Raw genomic sequence first — 6,001 nt, 5'->3', positions numbered from 1 at the left:
CAGTGGCTCGGATTTCCTGAAAATGTGGATATTCAGGCTTTTCCCAGTGGCTGCTCTGTTTTTGTTTTTGAATGGTAAGGTAACCCTATTTCCTGTTAGTTTTAATCTGAACTTAAGCTTGAAAGGCATGCAACTGTGGAGGGTTTTTTTTTTTTGTTATAATGAAACAAGAGCAGTTCTACAACTTAATGTGTGCCACTGAAAAAAGGACAATGTAAACTCCTTTTTCAGTCCACCCCCCCCTTTTGCCAGTTTTATTTTTAAAGGCAATGTTTTCTAAAAGGAGGCAAGGTGAGAGGTGTTTGCCCTAGAGGCTGTGGATTTGAATGTGATGGCCATCCTCTTCTGGAAGGTAGAGGAATGTAGGTAAAACTATGCCTCATCTTGGACCAAGCATAAATATAGCAAACTCTGACAATCTACTAAATACTAGCTGGTGTGGTTCTTGCTAAAGGAGGAATAAGCGTTTCTCCAGCTAATTGTATGGAAACAGACTTGCTTAATAGCCACGTTTTGACTAAGGAACATAGGAAGCTGCCTTGTACTGAGTCAGTCCTATGGTCCATCTAGCCCGGTGCTGTTGACACTGACTGGCTGCAGCTCCCTGGGGTTTCAGGCAGGAATTTTCCCTGCCCTACTGGTGATCTCCTGCTGGAGATGCTGGGGATTGAACCTGAGACCTTCTGCATGCAACGCAGGTGCACTGAGCTACAGCTTGGTCAGGCTTGTCCCTCCACTTCCCAAGATGATTGTACTTGGCCCAGTGACAATCAGGATTTATTTTGGCAATATCTGGAAAGTCTAGATCTGATCCCCTTGGATTCCAGAATCTTTCTGGTCCTAACTGCCTGGAGAATTGGATCCCTAAAGGAGGGTTCTCCATCACTCTCCACTAGGGGGCTCTGGTTTACAGGACCCCAAGCCTTCTGGACTAATCGGGCTTTGTGGGCTCTCTTGCAACTCCTGATGCCTCTCATTTCCCACTTCCAGCTTTTGATTTAGCATCTGCCTGGCCTGTTGTCCACAGCCAGGATTTGTTTTAAGGGACTTTTTTAGGATGTGAAAGAATAGTGTTTTCTTCAGTTTTGATAGCATACCCCTCTTCTGAATTTCCTTGAATGTAGTCCAACCTTGATTGGAGCCATGTGCAAGTGAAGAAGAGCATGCTCTGTGTGCGTGTGCGCATATGTGCATGTACCTACACATACAGATAAGTGCATGTGCTCTTGAGTGTGGCATACTTGTCAGAGCTCCCTTTGTGGCTTATTATTTTATTTATATCCCGCCTTTTTCCTCAAAGTATGGAACCCAAGGTGGTTCACCTGGTCCCCCTACTCTCCATTTTAATCCTCACAACAACCCTGTGAGGTAGGTTAGGCTGAGACCCAGTGACTGGCCCAAAGTCACCCAGTGAGCTTCATGGCCAAATGAGGACTACAGCTTGGATCTCCCAAGCCCCAGTCCAATGCAACCTCTGCACCACTTTGGCTCTCAAGTTGGACTGATGGAGTGGCAGGAATGATGAGCGCTGATGGAGCAGGATTTGTGATGAATCTGACAGAACATTGCTCAAGAGCACCTGCTCCATGGCAGTGATGGTGAGGAAGAAATATTATTTTGCTACCGCTGTGTCTGCCGGAGAGCTTTTCAGAGTGGCAAGAGTGACACCGGTTATCTCTTGGCCCTTGTAGAGCTGGGGATGAGCTCTCGGAGGCCTGCTGGAATCAGTTTGTGAAACAATTTTCAGGTAAAATCACTTGGACCTGTTCCAACTTGGACTTCAGGTTGATTGTGGAATCTGAATGTACCCAAGGTTCCCACTTGTTTATTATGGTTCCCTTTCCATTTGTACACTGAGGATGTGGGCAACATTCTTGGATCCTTGCCTCTCCTGGCTTGATTAAACCAGCCAGAGGTAGAATGGCTCAAATGAGTGGAGGAAATTGATAAACACTTCATAGGAAGCGGCCCTTACTAGGTCAGAATATTTTGTGCATCTAATTCAATATTACCGACTCCAGGGAATGGCTGTCCGGGGTCTCAGGCAGAGAAGCCTTCCTTAGGGGAGGGCAAGATTCTAGTAGTTCTAAAGCAAGCCATGGTGAGAGTATTGTGGGAAAACATGCCCTTTGGACTTTTTCATCCTAGACAGCTACCAGTTGGGAGCCAATGTGGTGTAGTGGTTAGGGTGTTGGATTGGGACTCGGGGGACCCGGATTCTAGTCTCCACTCAGCCATGAAGTCTAGGTTTAGTCTAGGTTTAGCAGACGTGGGTTCAGGGCCTCCCCAGTCCTGTTAAGTATCTACATGAAACAGCTGGGAGAGGTCTTCAGGAAATGCAGGGCCACCAGTATGTGGATGATGCCCAACTCTTTATATTCCAGTGTCTGGATTCCCTGGAAGTGGTCAGGAAAGCTGATCAGGGATTGGGATGCCTTCACAGAGCCTAGGCTAGGGTGCCAGACGAGGCCTTCCCTGGAGAAGGCTGATCTGGTCACTATTGCACTTGCCTTGGCCACATCCTGCTTTGACTGCTTCAGTGTGCTCTGTGTGTGGCTGGCTTTTGAAGAGCGTTCAGAAACTGCAGCTGGTCCAGGATGCTGACAGGGCAGGGGTTGTTTATATGGAGCATGGGCGTCCTTTGCTACTAGATTTGCAATGTCCCCTGGTGTGTACCAAAGCCTAATTCAAAGTCCTGGTTCTTGGTTGTTGTTGTTGTTTTTTTAAGCCCTGAAATGCTTAGCACCTAAATGGTTTGGCCTTAGGATATTTACACAACTGTTTGTGCCCACATGATCCTGCTCCCCTTTTGAGATCTGCTTGGGAGCGAGGGCTCTGCTCCATGCCCCTCCTCCATCTTAAGTGTGATTGGTGGGTACATTGGTCATGGCCTCCTCAATAGTGGCACCCAGACTTTGCAACTCCCTCTAAAGAAGGGAGATTTGTCTAGCTCCCTCTATTTTAACATTTTCTAAGTTGATGAAGCTCACTTTGTTTAGGCGGGCCTTCAATTTGAATGAATTGGCTCCTGCTGAATTGATTGTCTTTTATCTGCTCCTACCATGTACTATCCCCTTCATGGATCACTGCCTTGTTGTGGCGAAGGGCCTTGCGTATCTCAGTGAAGCCATAAGCTATGCCGTGCAGGGCCACCCAAGACGGACAGATCATGGCAGAGAGTTCTGACAAAATGTGGTCCACTGGAGAAGGAAATGGCAACCCGCTCCAGTATTCTTGCCAAGAAAACCCCATGGAACGTATCACAAGGCTAAAAGATATGACGCCGGAAGATGAGCCCCTCAGGTCGGAAGGTGTCCAATATACTACCGGCGAAGAGCAGAGGGTATTTCCAAGTAGCGCCAGAAAGAGTGAAGCGGCTGGGCCAAACCCGAAAGGACACTCAGCTGTGGATGTGTCTGGCGGTGAAAAGAAAATTCGATGCTGTAAAGAACAATATTGTTTAGGAACCTGGAATGTAAGATCAATGAATCAAGGTAAGCTGGAGGTGGTCAAACATGAGATGGCAAGATTGAACATCGACGTCTTGGGAATCAGCGAACTAAAATGGACAAGCATGGGCGAATTTAATTCCGGTGACCATTATATCTACTACTGTGGGCAAGAATCCCTTAGAAGAAATGGAGTAGCACTTGTAGTCAACAAAAGGGTGGGAAAAGCAGTACTGGGGTACAATCTTAAAAACGATAGAATGATCTCAGTACGAATCCAAGGCAAACCATTCAACATCATAGTAATTCAAGTCTATGCCCTTCAACCACTGAGGCCGATGAAGCTGAGGTTGATCGGTTCTATGAAGACCTACAACACCTTCTAGAACTAGCACCAAAAAAAGTTGTCCTCTTCATCATAGGGGATTGGAATGCTAAAGTAGGAAGTCAAGAAATCACGGGGATAACAGGCAAGCATGGCCTTGGTGTACAAAATGAAGCAGGACAAAGGCTAATAGAGTTTTGCCAAGAGAACACGCTGATCATAGCAAACAGTCTTTTCCAACAGCACAAGGGGCGACTCTACACATGGACATCACCAGATGGTCAATATCGAAATCAGATTGATTATGTCCTTTGCAGCCAAAGATGGAGATGCTCTATACAGTCAGTCAAAACAAGACCTGGGATCATGAGCTTCTTGTTGCAAAATTTCGGCTTAAATTGAAGAACGTAGGGAAAACCACTAAACCATTCAGGTATGACCTAAATCATATCCCTTATGAATATACAGTGGAGGTGAGGAATAGATTTAAGGGATTAGACCTGATAGACAGAGTGCCTGAGGAACTATGGACGGAGGTCCGTAACATTGTTCAGGAGGCAGCAACGAAATCCATCCCCAAGAAAAAGAAATGCAAGAAAGCCAAGTGGCTGTCTGATGAGGCTTTACAAGTAGCTGAGGAAAGAAGGGAAGCGAAAAGCAAGGGAGAAAGGGAAAGATATCTCCAATTGAACGCAGAGTTCCAGAGAATAGCAAGGAGAGACAAGAAGGCCTTCTTGAATGAACAATGCAAAGAAATCGAGGAAAACAACAGAATGGGAAAGACTAGAGATCTCTTCAAGAAAATCGGAGATCTCAAGGGAACGTTTTGTGCAAAGACGGGCATGATCAAGGACAAAGAAGGCAGGGACCTAACAGAAGCAGATGAGATTAAGAAGAGGTGGAAAGAATACACAGAAGGACTATACAGGAAAGATCTGAATGTCTCTGATAGCCATGATAGTTCAAGATCACTGAACTTGAGCCGGACATCCTCGAGAGTGAAGTCAAGTGGGCCTTAGGAAGCATTACTAACAACAAAGCTAGCGGAGATTACAGTATTCCAGCGGAGCTATTTAAAATCCTCAAAGATGATGCCGTTAAAGTGCTGCACTCAATATGCCAACTAATTTGGAACACTCAACAGTGGCCACAAGACTGGAAAAGGTCAGTTTACATTCCAGTTCCAAAGAAGGGCAACGCCAAAGAGTGTTCAAACTACCATACAATTGCGCTCATTTCACATGCCAGCAAGGTTATGCTCAAAATCCTACAAGCTAGGTTTCAGCAGTATGTGAACCGAGAACTACCAGAAGTACAAGCTGGTTTTTGAAGAGGCAGAGGAACTAGAGATCAAATCGCCAACTTTCGCTGGATCATGGAGAAAGCAAGAGAATTCCAGAAAAAGGTCTATTTCTGCTTTATTGACTACGCTAAAGCCTTTGATTGTGTGGATCACAACAAACTGTGGCAAATTCTTAAAGAGATGGGAGTACCAGACCACCTTACCTGTCTCCTGAGAAACTGTACGAGGGTCAAGAAGCAACAGTAAGAACCAGACATGGAACAACCGAGTGATTCAAAATTGGGAAAGGAGTACGACAAGGCTGCATATTGTGCCCTGCTTATTTAACTTATATGCAGAGTACATCATGAGAAACGCTGGGTTGGATGAATCACAGGTCGGAATTAAGATTGCCGGGAGAATTATCAACAACCTCAGATACGCAGATGATACCACCCTAATGGCAGAAAGCGAAGAGGATCTAAAGAGCCTCTTGTTGAGGGTGAAAGAGGAGAGTGCAAAAGCTGGTTTGAAACTCAACATTAAAAAAACTAAGATCATGGCACCTGGCCCCATCACTTCCTGGCATATAGAAGGGGAAGAAATGGCAGCAGTGACAGATTTTATTTTCTTGGGCTCCAAGATCACCGCAGACGGTGACTGTAGCCATGAAATTAAAAGACGCTTGTTCCTTGGGAGGAAAGCTATGGCAAACCTAGACAGCATAGTAAGAAGCAGAGACATCACCTTGCCGACAAAGGTGCGTATAATCAAAGCTATGGTTTTCCCAGTAGTAACGTATGGCTGTGAGAGCTGGACTACAAAGAAGGCTGAGCACCGAAGAATTGATGCCTTTGAACTGTGGTGCTGGAGGAGACTCTTACGAGTCCCCTGGACTGCAAGGAGGTCAAATCAGTCAATCCTAAAGGAAATCAACCCTGAGTG

This window comes from Heloderma suspectum, chromosome 1, assembly GCF_057233095.1.
Source record: "Heloderma suspectum isolate Gila_16-S chromosome 1, 16-S_ref, whole genome shotgun sequence".
In the NCBI taxonomy this organism is placed as follows: domain Eukaryota; kingdom Metazoa; phylum Chordata; class Lepidosauria; order Squamata; family Helodermatidae; genus Heloderma; species Heloderma suspectum.
This window is presented reverse-complemented; position numbering follows the sequence as displayed.